Below are 20915 nucleotides of genomic sequence, written 5' to 3'. Positions count from 1 at the left end.
ATTTACCTGAGGACGGAGGCGGAAACCAGTACCCGAAATATTGCTTTTAAGCGGAAAAGAGTTCCTCAGTACTTCCATTTAATGAACTTTCAGTAGGCATATATACATTGTCATTAGATTTATTAGTATGCTTAGATTTAGTACTTGCAAACTCTGCTTATTAACTTCCAATAATACTAGATTTTCAAATATTTGTAGGTGCAGCACGTAGCCCTGATGTTGCGTTGGGTTCGTGAATATTCTCTCCACTTCACGGGCCAGGTGTAATATCTGATAGGCCATTGTAAATGATAATTTTGCACAGGGAATATCTTCTGTCAAACTGACTTCCAGACGAAGTTTCGTGGCCAGTTAATATGAGTCGCGGAGAATGTAATGTACAACAAATTAAATTTAAACTAGTCAACTGTGGAATTTTTAGCAGCATAAAATTAACTCACGGAAGGAGAGAGAAATTTAGCTATTTAAAACGCAGCTATGAATAGGTTAACATAACTACATGGATAGAACATACTGTGTATACCTGCAATCTGTCCTTCATAGAGCTTCACAGAGAAGGCACATTACACAAGTGCACACTGCAAATTGTATTATGTTCCCCATAAACAACTCTTGAGCCCTAAACGGGCAAAGCTTTTTTGTTATATTTTTATCTTTCCAAACGTGCTGTAATTTAGTGAACGTCTAATGAGGCAGGAAGTTTTAATTTACGGTTTTAGGAAGAACTATGTAAAAACAGTCCCAATTAAAAGAAAATCCTTGTCTTTTATTTTCATTCTTTTTACCCTCTTCCTCCACCTCTTTTTCCCTTTCTGAGTAGGCAATAATCCTCTCCCGGGTTTAGATCTCAGTGTTTAGAAAGGCGTTTAAATTTCGAGTTTTATTGGTTGCATAAGAAGGTCACATTTTAAGGAAAAAAATATAATTGAAGGTAGTTGTAGCGTGAAAAAAAATTCTTGAAATATTGGTTATAAGAACATAACGACACAGATTTAGATCGGTGAACATGGCGGCGGCTAGTGCCGTGGGAGCACGGTACCACACCTTCGGCCGATGGCTATCCTCCTTCCCAGATGTTGTGAGTTACAATCCCGCGAGGCACTGTGGCTGAATTCTGTTGCGCTCCTGGGAACAATAACAATCCGTTTCTGCGTATGAAGAGCAAAATGATATATATTTGTAACCCCTTACAATTATACCTATATTTTCTAAAATTCTGTATAATTAGAGGAAGAGACAACAAATTCTAAAAATTAAGCTGCAAGCATATCATCTCTATTAAGGGCAAAGGTCAACATTAATTATATTCATTTCTGTATTTATGTATTTATGAGATTACTCAACAGTCCGAAGGTTAAATTAATAATAATAGTAATAATATTAATACTAATATTTTAATTCAATTATGTATTATTCAACTGCCGAGCCATCAGCTTCGCAGCCATTTACAGACACAGCACAGTGTAGATACTGGTAATCACAATAAGGACAAACACAACATAAAGACAGCAGCCACACAACAATTATAATAGTTCAGTTTATTTTAGTTCCTGTATTCATGTGCTCACCAACAGCAAGTGGCCTAGAACAGGTGAACACTGAAGGTGTATGCATATAACTAAAGCTAGACTAAGACTAGAACTGCAATTGGAACAGGAACTGGAACATGAACTAGAACTGGAACTGGAACTGCAATTAGACTAAAATTTAATCCTAAAACGTGCCATACGTCAAGGTTAGTCGCTCGTTTCCTATCGTGCCGGCCCGAGTTCGAACCCAGGTCAGGTCATGTGGAACTTGGGGGAAAAGTGGCACTGGAGCAGGTTCTCTCCGAGCACTTCGGTTTCCTCTGTAAATTCTCATTCCACCGACTGCTCGACACTCATCAACTGTCATCCGGGGCTGGTAAAATCGTTCACTAGTGGCAGACGTACCAAGTGGACTCAGTCTCAGCCCACCACAAGGAACTAAAAAAAATAATCGTAGGCAATAAAATAATACAGATAACACAATAATGATGTTACTCAGTAGGATTAAGCAAAGGAAAATATATCCTGAAGGGTGATGTTATCTTTACTGATAACGTCCAGAGATTTCCAGATGTTGTTAGCAGCCGTGATGCACCTTGTTGAAGGGCTAAGGTTTAAGACATTACTGACGTTAAAGGTGTGAAAGCCCAAATTTACATAGTGGGTACAAGGAGATCAACAATATCCATAATAGGACAAGAGTCACTTTTGTTCTTGAAAACGTCAATACGAAATAAAACGTCAAGATTTTGTCGCCTGGAATAAAGCTTTTTAAAATATAAATAATTGGATATTGATTCCTAATTACAGAAGGAATTGGCCTAAATAAATCGAGTATAGCATAAATTTATAAACTTCCTTTGCATATTTTCCACCTTATTAGAATCTGCTAAACGAAAGTTATTCCAGACGAGAGACGCTTATTCAGACTTTGAATTTATTAAGGTACGCAACTTTTACTCTATTCAAAGAAGAAGGGTTATATGTGACGAAACGAATTATTCCTGACAGTTTCAGTGCTGAGAATACAAGTAGTTCACATGACGATGAGCATGCAGTTTTATATCTATAACCCCAAAATAATTTACAAAATCAGTTCGTACGATTAATAGATCAAACAAAAGTAATTAAAATGGGTATTGTTAGTTTTACTTGTAAAACAATCATATTATTTTGAATACGTTGATTTCTACACATGTTTAAATGCACCACTTCTGTACAGAGTCTATGTCGGTTTTTAGTATTCCTCAGGACATTTTATGACACGAATTATTTTTAAATCATCAACAGAGAGCAGAAATTCGAAAAAAATGAAAATTTTGGCTCTTAAATCATTAATAAAATATTAAACAGTAGACGTCCCAACGAAAAGTCCTGTGGCACTCCTGACAGCATGGGACAAGGTGCAGAAGAGTTCTCTAAGTGCAAACAAGAGACGATCTCAATGATAAGTAACTTCAGAACCAGTTGCTGTATAACGAAGAGAGAGTGCACATAACAAGAGACGATCTCAATGATAAGTAACTTCAGAACCAGTTGCTGTATAACGAAGAAAGCGCACATATCAAGAGACCGATCATAGCGGTCGCGCGGTCTAAGGCATGAATCGCCTTCGCTCGCCCGAACACTGGGATCTTGGGTTCGCATCCCACTCAAGATATGGATATGTGTTTGCGTTTATTCCTTCTATGTTCTGCTGTGTGTAGGTAACGGCCTTGTGACTGGCTGATCCACCGTCCAAGGAGTCCTACCGATTGTTTATAGGAAGAAGAATGAAAAAGCGGCCAAGGTCCGAAGTAGTGTTAAGCAATAGAGAGAGAGAGAAATAAAAAGAAAATGTAGTAAGAGAGTACGAGGAATTTTATCTAGGCTTCGCTGAGGTCGAAGTATATTGAATCGGTTTGCCCTTGTGAGCCAACAGAAACTGTGATAGAGATTAAGTAAGTAAATTTGTTGTAGTACACTTTGATTTAATAAAACCATGCTCAGATGGGTGAAGTTTACATATAAAATGGAAGAAGAGCTGAGGATACTTTTAAAAAATACTGGAAAAATTGATTAAATTAGTAATTAGTAATTAGAACACTGCTACCTTTCTTGAAATAGGCACGAAGGCCGCTTGCTTCCACAGAGTGCGAAACTTCCCTTTTAACAAGCTAATATTAAAAATCTTACTCAAAAATGAGAAAAAACTTCTGAAAAACCTTCGAAGATAAAACTGGAGATTTCTTCTGGCCCGCCACACTTCGACGGACTGAGAAGTCGAATTACCTGTTCAACGTCAGAGTCGGAAATCGCAGGAACGTGTAAAAAATCAGAAAAAGTAAAATAGCTTTGTTTGGAATAACAGCAGAAGAGGGGGTGTTAGAAATCGAAGAAAATGATCCACAAAGCTTCAAAAATAAATTGAGGCCGCATTGTTACATTATAACCAACTGATGATGATGATGATGATGATGATAATAACAATAGTATTAATTCAACCCAATTAATTTCGTGTTTATTTACATGCAAACTTAACAGCACAGAGGCCAATAACAAAGTGTTGTAATAATAATAATTATAAATTTCTGAAAATTTTTTAATATAAAATAGTAATAGAGGCCTGTCTAAAGAACTAATTTATATGTTTAATCATAGTTGGACATATAATGTAAAATAATATTATTATTAATATAATAATAAATGCCGGTCACGGTAGCCGAGCGGTCTAAGGCATGCACTGTCTTCGCTCGCTCGGAAGCCGAGATCGTGGGTTCGAATCCCACTCAGGGCGTGGATGTTTGTGTGCGTTTTTCTGTGTTTGTGTACAGGTAGATGCCTTGCGACAAGCTGATCACCCGCCCAAGGAGTCCTACCTTACGTCTAATATCTAGTAAACCGAAGTGAAAGGGAGAGTTTCATGTAGGTAGGCCTAGGCCCAGGCCCAAATTGGGACTGTAGCGCCAATGAAAAAAAATAATAATAAATTGGCATTTAAAATATTCCAGGTTTATTACGAGAAGTTGCGACGTTAGTCAGTATGACTCGACGTTGAAACACGGCAGTTGTCTGCTACCACTGATTCATGTCCCCTTGAGCTTCATCTCCTCTGTATTTAAGTGATAATTTACTAGTCTTAGGTTAGCAATTTTATTTAAAATTTACAGCAGTGAAATGTGCCTACGATTGTAACCATTGTAATGAAACTTGTATGTATATAGTTGGGGCCCTCGGGCTCTGGTAATTTTTAGTGTTGATAATAAGAACCCACACGAAGGGGTTATATCTGGCTGAGATTTGCGAGTAAGTCGTACACATATATTGCTCACGCTGGTTCCTCGTTCGCGGATTTTCTTCTTTTTCTTCTACCCTGAAATGGAGGCGATACGTTCCTTCGAAACGTCGGTTAACAAATTATCTACACGGTGTCACATCCCAGAAGATTGATTTCTTCACATATAAATTGCTCTGACATGAAGTAAGGTAGATGCACTCGTAGAATATCACACATAAATTTTTATTTACTGTAAGTATTCTAGATATAATCAAAGAAGGTTTTGTATCGTGGACGTTTCATAGTTCTCTTAGTCGGATAGATGCTGGAGGCTGAATAATTGGGATCGATGGCAATTACCCCGGTAACAGTAAATCAGGTCACAGAGTACTGCAGATGCCTATATGTCTCGGCGATTTGCACATATTCTGAATGAAGAGAACTCAGTTCGCGGGGTCTATCCCAGCTGCTGGTACCAATCTTGAAAGTAAAATAAAAAAGAATGTTAATAGATCCATCACCGGAGCTGGAACAACTCGGCAAATATAATGACGCTACCAGCTGGACGACCGAGGAATCGGGAAAAGATTCCCAGCAAAGGAAATTGTTTCTCTTCTCAGCGTCAAGGCTGGCCCTGGGGCATACACAGCCTCCTATGCAAAGGGTATCAGAGGCTGTTTTCTCGGGGAAGAAAGGGCAGAAGCGGGAAGCTGACCACTCACCTCCATAGAACGTCGAGGTTAAGAACACGTGGATCATACCTCCACTCCTCATAAATCCTCATAGATTTATGCGTAGAAGTAACTCAAATTTTACTTCTGCAGGTAAAAGGTAAAAAAAAAGTTAAAGCTGTTCCTGTCCTTATATAATTAAGCACTACACAATGAAGGGGTAAGGGAGAGTGGATGTATAGATCCATAGTTTCTTGATCTCGGAATTAGTTTGAGGTGAGTGTGAACTTCACGCTTCACGACCCCCGTACCTAACCTCGAACTCCGAACCCTCTGTTGTCCAGCCCGTAGCCAGTTGCTATATCGACTACGCTAATCCGACTCCTTACTTCCGCCAGTGAGAATCGGATGTCTAAAGAGGAAGTAGATGAGACCCCTGAAATGTTGTCTAGGCTAGTATAAAATGTACTTCAGAATAGGGAATTGTTGCTACCTGCTTCAGTCATTTATCGTAATCTATCTCATTAACTGACCTCACAGTGCAGTTGTTCTTGAGAGCTTATAGTTTATCTCCTACTAAAGACATATTCCGACTTTTATGGAACCCAAAATTTCATTGCTGCGTACACAAGAGCCTGCCCGTGAATCCTATAATGAGGCAGTCTCATTCAGTACGTTTTGTCCTACATTCTTTGTTATGCTGCTTACACGCTCACGTGTAATCTCACGAATGCCTGGGGGGGGGGCACTATGGATGTGTCAGAATCTCCCTCAACAATAAGCTTTTATTCTGCCAAACCGAACAAAATGGTCTGGAAGTAACCGTGCAGACTTGTGTTCGAGATCTGCTCGATTCGAATTTCGGTCGGGACACCGAATATCATGACTGAGGTTCTTCGTTGTTTTCCTCAGACCCTCGAACCAACTAGGATAATATTCATTTCGGCCACTTTCTTACCCATTCCGATGAACTATTCCTATATTAATCTGCCACCCAACAATATACGGTCTGTACATAGCAAAGTTAAATAACTTCCCTCTCTCTTCCCCCCACACACAGTTCTGCCAAATTCCCTTGAAATTCACGTGACGAGATATTAGCCCTTTTTTCCGAAGATTATTAAAACAAAGTTCCTGTTTTCGCAGTGTTACCTTTCTTCAACATCTGTTGCTTATTGTGTACTATTTGCAAGAATAGCAATGCCCCAGTTTAACTTAAGCAGAGAAAGAGAATGAGGCCAGGTGTGCTGCTGTGGAAGTAATATTAGAGTGTGACCTACTGCTGTATGCACTATGATACATGCCAATGTTGCTATAAGGAAGGAAGTCATTACAGAGGATTTATAAGGAGTATAATGTGAAATCGTTATAGATATACAGAATTATCATTAACGGAAGTATACACAATAAATTCTGTCCATGGAATAATTACGAACTGTAACTATTATGTGCCCAGTACTCTCAGAATTTTATTTCAAGGAGCAGCGATCAACAAAAGAATTTTAGTGAAAGCAGAACAATATTTTTTCAAAGTTACGTGCTTTCTAATCAAAGAGTAGCATAATATAATTCATGTAGAGGGTGGTAGAGTACTGAGATGAAGCGAAGTCGACTCTATAATGTTATTTATAGAAATATCTCGAAGATTGCTTCGGTAGACGTGTACAAAACCTCAGTCATCACCACCCCTACTTTGCTCCCCGATTTAGACTCTAGTAATTATCCATGAGGGAACAGATGGGAGACTTAATAGAAGTCGGTAAACAGATCGGTTGTCTTCTTGTTTCCTAAACAACCTGTGTGTGTTTATCTTGTAATAAATACTTCAGTAACTTTCATCCCCAGTACTCAGTCTACACCGAACTCTACCAAAATGGACCCATTCTCTCTTCCAGAAAGACCCAGAGCCGCTCAAAACATGCGATACGAAATTATGTCTGATAAGCTATGCCTATGCATGCCACTGACTTAATCTCTAAATTAAATAAAGTACTCTTTGAAAATGTTACTTTACATCTGATATTTTCTAACAAAAGTCAAGTGATTGCCTTGTTCATATCTCACTCTTCTTGAAGACGATTTGCTTAAGGCTACTAAGAAAATAATTATCCATCGCTTGTTTATAGGTCGCAGCTATAAATGAAGAGTAACCAGTGTTCACTGAATGATTTGAAATTACGCAGGGGAGCGTTTGCGATATTCTGGTCTACGGAGGAATGTCTGCTTAGTATAAGGTACCCTAACACGCGCCTCACTCTGAACAGTAGTGTAACTTACACCAAGTCAGGAAATTTCAGCTGCGCCATAGCTCAAGCGGTTAGTCGCTGGCTTCCCACCGCGGCGGCCCGTATTCGATCCCGGGTCTTGTAAAATGGGATTTGTGGTGGACAAAGTGGCACTGGGGCGGGTTTTCTCCGAGTATTTCGGTTTCCCCTGCCAGTCTTCATTCCACCAAATTCTCCATCATCATAATCACCCAGGGCAGGCTACAATAGGCCGATCAGTGGCCTCCGTGCCGAGTGGACCCAGTTGGACTCTACCCCCTACTAAGAGATTTTTAAAAAAAGTCAGGAAATGGAATTTATGTTGTCAGCGTGAACCCTAAGGGTAAAGAAAATAACTTTATCACTGTTAATCTAACTATACTATATGCACAATTTAATTGTTTTTATTTTCTCTTCCAGAACCAATAGAGTTTCCTTTCCCTTACTGCTTACACCTTGTGGCTGGCTGACTCCTTAGTTTGGTTTGTTTATATTACTTTTCTCCCCTTGTTAAAGAGTTTCTTCTTTCAAGTTTACCTGTTAGTTGCAACGAATTAGGGGCCAGCCGAGCAACATACTCAAGTAATTCTGAACGGAGTAGGAGTTGGAAAAAATAATCAAGCCTATATTGAGACTCGGTTTAGCTTAGAAAGAATTTCTGTGCAAAAGAGGGGAAGCTGGAAATGAGAATTAACGAAACGTTCCTATAACTAAGTTACTTACTTGGTAGAATTGTTAGAAAGCGTCTGAGTTTCCAGTGCCTTCTGCATTTATGAGTAGGTTTATCTATGAATACAAGGCCGCGCCATAGCTCAAGCGGGGGTCTGGTAAAGTGGGATTTGTGGTGGACAAAGTGGCGCTGGGGCAGGTTTTCTCCGAGTACTTCGGTTTCCCCTGCCAATCTTCATTCCACAAACTGCTCCACAATCACCCTCACCTATCATCTGGGGCTGGAACAATAGGCCAGAAGTGGCCGCAGTACAAGGGACTTAGTCCAACCCCACTAGCATCTACGAGTATAAAATATGTAGAAAGCTGCATTAAATTTATCCTTTAATCATTTCTTCTGCCCAAAATATAAAATAAGATATTCTGAATATTAACATAATTAAACAATCAAATTGTAACCCCTTAAAAAATGGTGCCTTATTCTGCGGACCTCCAACATTAATGTACATTTTCCCCATTTTATTTTGACTGCATTTTTGTATAAAAATATGATTTCTTAAATAATTATATATGCATTTTGGATAATCCGAAATAAGCTAACATATTTCAGTTTCCTTCTCGCGGAATTTCAAGCCTTCATATGACATAAAGTGACGAGCAGGGGACAATATTCTTTGAAAATTATCTAAGGGTTATGAATTCAGCAACTCAGAAATGACTCCATTGGAAGGAAGAGGATGAATATTAAACAGTGGATTAATAATTACTGTGGAAGCTACAATCAATTGAACTGAAAACTAAATGCATGCTACAATATAATCCTACATTTTGTTACATCATAGGCTAAATAAATGGTGCAGCAATAGTGTTTCTTATTGGCCAAATTAACTTATTCTAACGTTAAATTTATCTTGCTGTCTGTATTGCAGACATCCTGCAGCTGTTAATAGGGTGTCGTGGTTAAATCTTGATGACATAATATGCTTTGCTTTTCCGCACATATATAATTGTGCACCAACTCTGTACCTCCATTCTTTCATGACTCATTATCTGTTACCTTATTTTTCTGGCATTTTCTGTTCCTAAATTCTGCTTTGGGATATCTTCCGCGTGTCAAGTGTTAGCGCCGGTGCTTTTGGCGGGATGTGACCTCTGTTAACACCATAACATTGCGATGTCCGACGTAGCCCAAAAGGAAATGTCTTTCCGTGTTGCTGCGAAGTTATCTGTGTCCCTGAAAAACTGTGGGAATATAAATTCAAATGCGTATCATTTATTCATGTTATAAATAGAATAAAACATTCAAAAGCTATTTATTACTTTAGTAAAATGTCGAATTTTCTTCTATAATTTGTGGTTCACAGAGCCATGATTATGAAAAATTCCATCTTCAGGGATATATCGCCATGTAGTTCACTGAAAGTCAGTCGATGCTCCATGTAGATGGAGGAGACATATACTCCCGAAAAGTTGGTAGAATTTTAATTGACTACAAGGCATTACATCCAAGAAGGTGGAAATCGAAATGAATTATCTTCTCTGGGAGAGTTGAAACCATATTATTGTTTTCTTAGATATGCACATAAAGGTCACTATTCACTTCCAGTGCATACACACAGGCCTACATAGCTTCTAAAATAATAATGTAATATAGCTCGTAATTTTGTGTAGAAATTGGCAATGTTAATAATTTCGCTTTTGTTGGATTGCGCGACTATATTATTCAGACGTTTTTGCTAAACATTTGCTGGGATTTCTCTTGATCCGTTGTTACAGTAATTGTTCTGTTGGTCCACGCTCATCACATGAACAGTCTGACATAAAACATTTGTGACAAGTTGGAACAGAGGCTGAGTGTTAACACGTAAATTGACAATGGAGAAGAATGGCAAAGGAATTTTCAAATTGTTGCAGCAAGTTTATTAAATTAACATTCATGCAGATAACCCATTATATTTATGAATTTATATTTCATAATGACCTGAAAGAAGTTTTTTTACCAATATGTTTCAACTCTGAAATATTCAATCAGGAATCTAGAGAAAATGGAACGGGAAATTAATGTCTGTTCTGTGTTGAAGAAGCCAGTTTAGTGTGTGGCAACATAAACGCCACAAATAGAGACACAGAAACTGCATATATACACTACTAAGGGCATCTACTCATGAAGGAAACCTATGAATATGTTCATGTTTCGTCAAGAGAAAGCGGACCTAGAAACACGTCACAAAATCTTCGGAAATGCGGCAGTGTTCAGATATTTTGGAACAGAAATGAACTCTCAGAATTTCGTTCCGAAGAAAAGAAGAACAAATTCAGATCTCTGAATGACTGTTAAAATTAGGCCTAAGTTCAGAATTTTATGCCTTCCAGTCCATTACTTAAACGCCAAAATAAAGTATGCAAAATTACAATTTTACCCGGTATTCTGTGTATATATATGCCCTCACCCACAGGGAAGAATATAGTTTCGGAGTGTTTGAGAGCAGAGAGCTTGAGAGATATTTGGACCCAAGAGAGCGGAGGAAGACCTATTATGAGGAAAGAAGGAAGAGGCTTAATGGGGAATTCATTTGTACTTATTTCCAAATTTCAATTGTTTGACTAAGTGAAGGAAACAGAGACAGATTGTGTAGAGCGCATGAGGAGATAACATTTCGTACGAAATTTTAATCGGTATACCTGAAGGGAGGAAAGACTTGTCGTCCTAGACATAGATGGATGAGTGGGCCTCATATTTACGTGGAATTAAATAAAAGAGATATGATTGAGGATTTGGTGCAACTGCCTCAGCCTGGGGATCAGTGGCGAATTGCTGTGACTATGGCAACGAATGCTTTTGGTTCCATACATGGCAATGAAATTCTTGACTCTATAAGCAGTTTATTAACTTCTCAAGGATGACTCGACTTTGTGGAGTTAGTTAATTTTTCTACTGCTTATTTAACGAGATTTTGTAGAGTCGGAGTTGGTTATTAATTAGTGATTAGCCAACTGGTTACTTAATTACAAGTTCACGGGGAGAGAACACCAAGTAGAATAGTTTTTTATTGAGCAATTTAAAGTTAGACGTGAAGACGTTACTGACGATATACAAGGAAGCTCTTATCTTTGTTGACTGGTTCATGGCTCTGCGCTTCATGGCGACCGGTGCACAGCCGGGTGTGAGGCGAATAAGAATTTTTCAGACGAATCTGTATGTCTGACATTTGATTAGCTTTGAATGAAGGGAGTATATTAAATTTGTGGACCGCAAGACGGCATTATGTTTCACGGTGAGCAGTGCGGCTCATGCGTAGGAATTTGTTTATGATTCGTCAGCTGTGGACGGCAGATATCCGCTCCATTAACCTTTTGTTCTCAGCTACAATTAGTGAGAACTTTAGAACAACATGTATTTCTGTATGGCACTTCTGTGAAATACTGATCTCATAGGAAGTGCCGACGTAAATGTCGTGATGAAATAGTTCTCAGCGGACAAACAATTCACAATTTGGTGGGTAAACTTTGATAAATGGGACTCTTAAAAGACAAGAAAAAACGAAAACGCCAATTGCTTACTGAGGGAAAGTTAGATGACATAAGCGCCAGATTTGAACATGCACCTAGAAAATAACTGAAACGTCTAGCTCAAGAGACTAGAGTGTGAAAGTCTAATGCAAGGAGGAAAAAAAATGGCTGAAGCTTAGATCCTATAAAACAATAGTAATCCATACACGTCTTGCAGCCGCGTGATCTGGCCAGCAGAGTTCATGTTTGCGGTTGGTTTCTACAGTCTGTCGTCGAAGGGGAGATCGATCCGCAATTGACATTCTTTTCTGATGGAGAGTGGTTTCACTTGCAGGGATATATACATACGCAAAATAATCGCTACTGAAGTTCAAAGGATCCACATCTCACCCACGAAGTCCCGCTCCATCAATTGCAAGTTGGTGTCTGGTCTGCTGAAAATGTAAGAAGGGTTGTTGGTTCTGTGTTTTTAGCGAAACAATTGATTGTGACAGATACGTATTTTTGAGCAGTTCTTCCAGAGCTAACAGAAGACAGGCTCTACGGTTGGTCTCAGCAAGACTCAGCTACTGCCCACACTGCACGTATGTCTATGCAGGCTTTGTCCGATGTCTTCAGGAACAGAATTATCAGCAGTGGCATTTGGCCACCACGTTCACCGGAACTTCATTCTTGTGACTTTTTCTTCTGGGGTTATTTGAAGGGCAAATTTTCCTACAGTAACCACCGAAGAGAAGAAGAACTGAAAGAAAATATTCGTAGGGACATAGCAAATGTTCCTGCAAAACAGCTTGAAAGGGTAAATCAGAACCCATTCCGCTGCTGCTAGGATTGTGTACGCCTAGAGGGACAGCATTTTCAGGGCCTTTCTTATCTGTGAATTGTAACTACTTCATTCCTAATGTTATCGGCCACCAGGCTATATTGACTCATCGGCAAAATTCGTATACGCTTCGCAGAGAACAGTGCATTTGTCGCCGGGAAGCGCAGCGCCTTAAACCGGGCAACAGAAATAATATTTGCACCGAGTTGTATACTTTTGTCGTAATAGTTGTAGGCCGGAGAATAAATGTCTGTGTTCTGATATCTGCCGGATTCATCTGATCTGGGCACACGTGGATTTTTATTTTCTCGAAAATAAATATATCATTGAAAGGAAATCAATTTGAATCACTTGAAGCCAGAGTAGTGTGATGAAAGTGCTGAAAGGAGTTTCAGAAAATGATCTCCAACTACGTTCCTTTGAATTGCAAAGAAGACGACCTGTGTAAAAAAAAAAGAGTCAGAATGCTTATGACTGACTGAGGTTGAGTGAAAGTTTTGACTTTATTTAAAGCACCAGTCGGTATTTAAATGTCAGGCTATGTATTATTGATTAATGCTTGGTCGATCAGAATCTTACAGCAAGGTCTATTATAAAACCAATTTAAATACTGTCGCCCCTACAGGCATCATTAATTTCTCTGTGTTAAGGAGAAGAAAGAGTCACCGTTCCTCCTACAATTATATAAATTTCTACGGGAGCAGTTAGACTAGTATCCTACAGTTATCGAGAACGCCATGTTTTTTTTTTCGTTTAAGACATAAGAATGCTAGAGAAATTACCTATTGGAACACCGTGGGAAACTGTGCCCCAGTATTGTTTTCAACTTCAAGATTACCGTACAATTATTGACCATAAGGGGTGTGAGAATATATTAAGTTAGATCTGGTTTCTAGTCTGTTAATAATGGGGTCATAATTCGTTAGGTTTTTCGACCTATACAATGATTAACTGGTTCATAACACAGAGTGGCCACACAGTTCCAGTGCTTGCTGTATGTCCCCCCTCATTCTCCCAAAAAAAATATTTTCCCTGTGTTCTTCTGGATATCTCCTTCCATGTTAATATTTTGAAGTCATTAAAGCCGTCCTTGCTATCTTTCTTTTAAGTCTTCAGCTGCTGTTAGGCGGAGTTGGGGAATTCCGCACAAATATATAGTTCTATGGAATCGTTTTTGTTGTTGAAAAGACATGAATAGTTCTTACAATTTGCAGGATTTCTTTCAGTGACCTCATACATCAAATAAATAGGCACGTACGTGTATATAAAACAAATGATTGTGAGAGGGCGCATTCTCTTGCATAAGGACTCTGTGTCCACTCTCTACAGCGAATTGTTATACAGAAATTGAATATTTGCGTTCATATTATAGACTTCCTTCCATGACACCATAATTCATGGAATATTTCCCTTTATAATATAGACTTCTTTTGGTGAAGCCATGGTTCCATCATTTTCAGGTAAATATCAGAATCCGAAACAACGCTTATAATACACATAAATTAATGATTGATTTTCGTATCCTGTTTTAGCACTGAAGGAAAAGAATCTTATTTTCATCGTAGCCTCAACCTTATGGCGTTTGACAATTAGAAACAAGGGACGTTCATTTACGCAAAAAAAAAAAAATTAAAATAATGAATGCGACACAAAAGTTATGCTATTGGTGACACTGTCACATAGCCATATTCTCTTATCTTAGTCCACATCCATCGCTATTATGCCTTTGGGCTGCAGAGTGAGCACCTAAATAAACAAAACAAAAAACAACCATAGTTTTAGTCCGCAAGCGAACTATATAGATCGAGCGACCGCCGCTTGTGGGGGAAGTTAGTGCCACCTTTAGCGAATAGTGGGAGTCGCGTGATCAGCGCAAAGAATCCCCACGGCCGTTAATTTCGGTTCTCCAGACCGGAGCCGCTATTTACTGAAATAGCTCCTCAATTATCCTCACGAGTCTGAGAGGACTCCGTTCCAGAACCACTACTTCTCAGAAGACCTGGTAGCGCCGGGAATCGAACTCGGGATATCTGGATCTGTAGCCAGGAACACTGACCACTAGATCATAGAGGCGGTCACCTAAATAGATAATTTAACTTAATTAATTTTTTGTTTTCGTGAAAAAGCGAGTAAAAATCCGCACCTAACACACTTCCATATACCTCACAGTTGACCGGTCTCTTGAAATACTGCAGACACTAGAAGTAGGCCTACTCTCAGAAGTTAGATCACAAAGCTGCCTTACTTCCACTAATATGCAAGAAAATGAGTAATACTTTAAATTAATCCTGCTGTTTCTGCTCTGATAATCTGCTTGACGCCGTGGGAAAGAAAGGTCTGTTTTAAATTCTTTGGATAAATTGAATTAATTGATCTCCTTTATAAGGATGGGGAACATTGTTGTCCAAGAATGCAAATGTACGTCGACATATTTAATTCAGCTTCGCCATTTTTATATATTTCTATTGGTAGCAAATGTCATGACTATAATGTTCAGAAATTGCCGTCAACCTAATGGCCAAACATACTACTACAACTCTTCTGTGAAACTCAAAGAGACCTCACTTTCTTACAGGAGATAGACTTCCAGAGCAATCTTTAGATCCTTTGCGTGAAATGAATAAGTACGTACACATGCTTTTATTTTTGGGTAAGCCCACAGAGCGACATCCGAAAGTAACAAAAGAAACATACAAAAAGAAGGCAGAAAAGAACAAAACAAGTAACGAAGAGGAAAGAAGAAAAACAGAAAGAAAATCAAGAAATTAAAAGCGAACAATTACAAGACAATTATACAACAGAAAGAATTGAGTTTATTAGCACAGGATGTCGAGAAACAGCTGCAGGATACACTGTTCTCAACGACTCGAAATTGTTTTATCAGTCCTGATTATTCATTCGTCTCAGTTTGTGTACTTATTTTACTTTCCTTCCGAAGGATACGTGCTCCTCCCCATGCAATATTTACTCTAAACCTTACTCATTAGCACGAAACCTCGCATCTTCGATTCATTGAACGTCATATCTGCTATACATAGTAGGACCGAAGGGCATCGGATTTCCAGAATTTCCCTTCTTTCTATTTTTCATGTCCTTCTTTCTGTCTATATTCTCTGTTTCATTTTCGATATTCATTGCCTTTCCGGAAGGAGCTTTAAAAGGAAAAACCTGAGATAGCTGACTGTTATTGCATATCGTATAGGCACCATAAACATGGGCTAGTGGAGGAGAATGTCTTGTTTTTCCGACCGCTTGCCCCTGCAACATACACATCCAAATACACACATAAATATACACATGAATATTATATTATTTGTCTGTTCGGCATCTTTCGTTCGTGTTTTATTTTCAGTATTTTTAGGTTTTCATCCCTGTAGACGCTATATAGTCATTTCAAATAACCGCAAACCTCGAAACTATTACAGACATTGTATATATTAGAAGCATAGTTTCGAGGAAATTCCTTCCTTCTTCACGGCAGTGGGTTTGACACCTGGTTGACCACACTGACGGATAATTCTATATTGGAGATTTCGCTGAAATCAGTGTCAGTGTAAGCTGAAAATACTTTGCAGAGTACATAAATCTAAATAGAAGCAACAAAATGGACTGGGAAGAGGACGGCTTTTAACATGAAGCTGAGTGAGGCCCGTATCACAGATTCAGAGAAGAAGCTGGCCAAACAGTTTTATTTAAATCTCTCACTTTAGAGTACCGCCTCTGTGGTCTAGTGGTCAGAGTTCCTTGCTATAGATTCAGAGGTCCCGGGTTCTATTCCTTGCGCTACTACATTTTCTGAAAAGTGGTGGGTCTGGAACGGAGTCCACTCAGCCTCGTGAGGATAATTGCGGAGCTATCTCGAGGAAATAGCGGCTCTAGTCTAGAAAACCGAAATTAACGGCCATGGGGATTTGTTGCGCTGACCACGCTACACCCTCTACTCGCTAAAGTTGGCACTGACTTCGCCGACAAGAGGCGGTCGCTCGGGCGGTATTGTTAACTTGCGGACTACAGGACACGGAGATTTTTGGTAGTTAGAGTATTGTAAACTATATTGATGTGAAAGCAACAGTAAATATAAGGTATGCAGTTATTCAGTATAGAGGGGGGTGGGTTTCCCCATGCACCGCGACTAATAATCTATTGTACGTCCCCCTTTAATTTCTACTGTCGCCATACCCTACCGATACTGGTGCCCGCTATCTCCCCTTTCTGCCAGCGAGGTATCGCCCTCTACTGGCAGCGGTACTCGATAACTCTCCCCTTTCTGCCAGCGAGGTCGGCCCTCTGCTGACATTGGTACCCGATAACTTCCCCATCTACCGGAGGCATTGGAAACTACTTGGGCGGGAAATTTTTGCCTAATTTTGCTCAGAGTTCTCCTAGAGACATGAGTATCTTTTACGTGCCGTAAATCTATGATACGGGACCCATGGCTTGAAGTCCCTCCCGGAGGACTTGTTCCCTGAATTTTTCCGTCCTTAAAAATTCCACGACATCCCCCGGGTTTGAACCCGCGTAACTTGAGTCATGAGAAATATAAGGTAAGGAAGTTATATTCGTTTCTGCGTTGTGGTGATTCCCATCACAGACTTAAGCATTCGCTCATATCGCTTGACTGCAGGAAAAAGTCAGAATATACAGTTAGTCAAAATATTGTTCTGCAGTGTGCCAATTTTTGGGGGGCACGACTGTAACAAATTGGGAGATTTGAGGAAAATATTAATATTGAAAGGCGGAAAATGTGTTCACTAGATGGACTGACTATCAGCTTCTCAATAAGGACACATTCCGTAGAGACTCCGCTCACGCTGTCCGTTGCAGAACTATACAGCTTCATCGAAATGTTGACTCAGTATGGAGCCCTGGGTAGAATGGGAGCTGGCAGGGGAAACCGAAGTGCTCAGCCCCAGTGACTTCTTGTCCACCTAAAATCCCACGTGTTCTGACTGGGGAACGAACCTAGGCCGCCACCTTAGAAGTGGCACATCCTGGAAATTTGCATGTGGGAATAAATCATCATGAATTTAAAGAAATTTCGCCTAGTAATGTGGACTACAATTAAAGACTAACCGAAGTATCTCGGCTGTAGTCACGGCGTCACCAGCTCAGTGTCACTGTCTGCAGTACTATTACATTTCCGCTCTGGGTTCATAATGTAACGTGTAGATCCGTTACCAAGTAGCGACGACGAAACAAACAGGACCCCCTCGGCCACAAGTTAATTTCCAAAAATATATGAACTGTGGGAAACGACGTTTTCTACGCGGTCTGTTCCGAGATGTTACACCCTCGACAAGTTTAGAAGTCAGTCAGTCAGTCAGTCAGTTGTAAGAGAGTCTGTGAAGAGAATACTCAGCTCAAGGATCCCCACAGTTAGAAGCCGCTACCAGGGAACGACTGGTGAAGACACAGTAGACCAAAAAGTCTTAACATGTTCTGTAGTGAACTGTAAAATGTGCAGATTAGCGATGGCGTTAGAAGTAATTCTCATCACAAGTCTAAATTCCTAACCACGTCTATGGTCACTCTATCACGTGACAATATTAAGTCTCAGGTTTGTACGTCACGCAGGCTGTAACATTTGTTGGCCATAATTATTCTGGTCCTACTGACCGTACTAGAGTGCTGTGTTTCAGATGAATGGTGCACTGATTAACCTATGAATGAGGTTCATAAGAAAAACATTCTTTCCGGTATAATTCTGAATAATGTAAATTATATTCATTCCCATCTAAGATGTTGTATTTCATCCACATTTGTTTTACTTTCTTACAGGCATAATTCTTATTTATAACTATATTCTTATAACTTTGTCGTTAGTAGTTTATAAGAGTTCGGAACTCTTTTCTCTTATTTATTTATTAATTCATATAAAGGCCCTGAAAATTACTATCTAAAGTTCTTTAATTCTATAGTAAGGAATTTATTATCTCTTCTGAAACAAAATTTGTTTCAATAATGAAACGTGTACTCGTATCGTGAGCAGTTTGTCAGCCAACCACAGAGAACAGAAGCGGGAACAATGAAGCTCAGCGAAATATTAACACAGTTGAGATACAAGATACAGCGATAGGGGGACAGGGCGTGATTTGAAAGAGAGAAATCGGAGCAAAGAAGATCTATGCTTTTATCTACCCCCGGAGGTTTGCCCATAGTTGGTTTCTGTGTTCCTTACAGAAAGACGACGATGTTGATGATGATGATGATGATGATGATGATGCAGTGGAAAAGGGAAGAAAGAGATGATAAAGAAAAAACGTAGACAAGAATAGCGAAATATAAACCGTGTCCAAGTTGATGGAAGGAAGTAGCTTCCAGTATCAGAGATAAGGAATAGGCTCTAGATTATACGAACGATCTACAAACCTTACTATGGAGAAAGAATTTCAGCTTTCCTTTTGTGCACTATCTCCAAGCCTTTCGCCTCTTTTCTTCCTTTGCGCGCTAACATTTGGACCAGGAGACGCCAAGCAAGCTGACACTGCTCCTTGTTTCTCTTGTATTATGTGAGTAATAAGCCTAAGCAATAATATCGTGTCATTGTTCATGAAATCAGTTGGATTCATTATAACTACATTGCTGAACAGGTTGGTCCAGAAGAACTATTCTAGATTCCAGGTGCATAGTTCGAATTTCGGCAGCAATACCTGCTGCCCTAATTTAGGTTCTTCGTGGTTTTCTGAACACTTCCAGCCAAATTTCATGACAGTACCTCGATTAGCCACATCCCCTTCCTTCCAAATCCTTGCCAATTCATTAATCATGTATTATCCTATCATCCGATAGTGCATAGCTGCGCTACTGAAAGTTTCGTTAAGTTACCCATACAATTCATGTTGTGTTCTTCATTAAAACTAAATGTACGTAAGCACAACACCATGAAATTGAAACCTGATTCAGGAGGAATTAAGAGGAGATTGAACTCGGGTAATGCTCGCTAAAATTCAGTCCAGAACCTTTTGTCTTCTCGTCTGCTGTCCAAAAACATAAAAATCAGAATAATCAAAACTATAATTTTGCCTGTGGTTCTGTATGGGTGTGAAACTTGATCTCTGACATCAAGAGATGTACATGGACTAAGGGTCTTTGAGAACAGGGTGCTGAGGAGAATATTTGGACGTAAGAGAGATGAAGTATCAGGAGGTTGTAGAAAACTGCATAATGAGAAGCTTCATAACTTGTACTCTTCTCCAAGTATAAATAGAATGATCAAGTCAAGGAGGATGAGATGGGCAGGGCATGTAGCACGAATGGGAGAGAAAAGAAATGCATATACGATATTGGTGGGAAAGTCAGAAGGAAAGAGCCACAGGGAAGACGAAGGCGTAGATGGGCGGAAAACATTAAAATGGATCTTAGAGAGAGAGAATGGGATGGTATAGATTGGATTGATCTGGCTCAGGATAGAGACCAGTGGAAGGCTCTTGTGAACACAGTAATGAACCTTCGGGTTCCGTAAAATGGTGGGAAATTCTTGAGTAGCTGGATAATTGGCGGCTCCTCCAAAAGGGCTCTGCTCCATGAGTAAGTACAACAACATGAAGACATGCGAGGGAGTGGAGGTATAGCTCCCAGAGAAGGTCTGGACGTAACGCTGAAGAAAGCTGTTCTTACTCCTGCCGGGAATCGAATCCTATCTCCTCGTTGTCCAGGCCGTAGCCTAGTCGCTATATTCTTCGTTAATAAACTTTATATTATTATATTTCAGCATCCTGTTACACTCACACAATGTATATGGACAAATACCGTCTTAAGTGCAACAATTTTATTGTAGTTTTTACTTCTTTTTCCTCCTCCACACTACATGTTTCGGCCCTAAATGGCCATCATCAGGTGTGTATCACTCACGTAACTGTTACACTGCTTGTTAAAATTGTAAAAATCCCAGTCTTTCTAATTGTATAAAATCTTTGTTAATCTACACGCGTCGATTTGATTTTTAAATTAGCACTTTTTAAACCTTAATTCAAGTTAAAATGTCTATAAGATCTTTGTTCTCTTTCTTTTTCAAATTAAAATTTTTCAGGGTACATGCCCTATATCTACGGTGCTGCAGCGGCCACTTCTTGTTTTTATCGCTGTTCATGTGTTGTCTGTAATATACAAATATTTGTGTTACTATCTTATGTTATGTCTTGTTATGTTATTCTTATATGTTTATACTGTTATTTGTACTTACTCAGTGTAGGC

At 39.4% G+C, this 20915-nt stretch overlaps 2 long non-coding RNA genes across 3 annotated transcripts in view; one reads left to right on the top strand and one right to left on the bottom strand.

The window, feature by feature from the left end:
• The window catches only part of LOC111861831, a 501275-nt gene that overhangs the window by 388283 nt on the left and 92077 nt on the right, over window positions 1-20915 (top strand). The window lies entirely within an intron of this gene.
• The window catches only part of LOC117282138, a 28046-nt gene continuing 8029 nt past the window's right edge, over window positions 899-20915 (bottom strand). Inside the window, exons 2-3 of one of the 2 annotated variants that reach the window (XR_004512772.1) lie at window positions 9447-9631; window positions 899-1125 (exon numbers count right to left, since the gene is read on the bottom strand). This is a non-coding gene — a long non-coding RNA (uncharacterized LOC117282138). Of the gene's footprint in view, window positions 1126-5144; window positions 5266-9446; window positions 9632-20915 lie in introns of those variants that run through there. The other variant, XR_004512773.1, reaches the window with a different exon arrangement.

This window comes from Cryptotermes secundus, unplaced genomic scaffold (assembly GCF_002891405.2).
Source record: "Cryptotermes secundus unplaced genomic scaffold, Csec_1.0 scaffold180, whole genome shotgun sequence".
Taxonomy (NCBI): domain Eukaryota; kingdom Metazoa; phylum Arthropoda; class Insecta; order Blattodea; family Kalotermitidae; genus Cryptotermes; species Cryptotermes secundus.
Note: the sequence above shows the minus strand (reverse complement) of the source record. Positions and strands in the feature narration are given on the sequence as shown.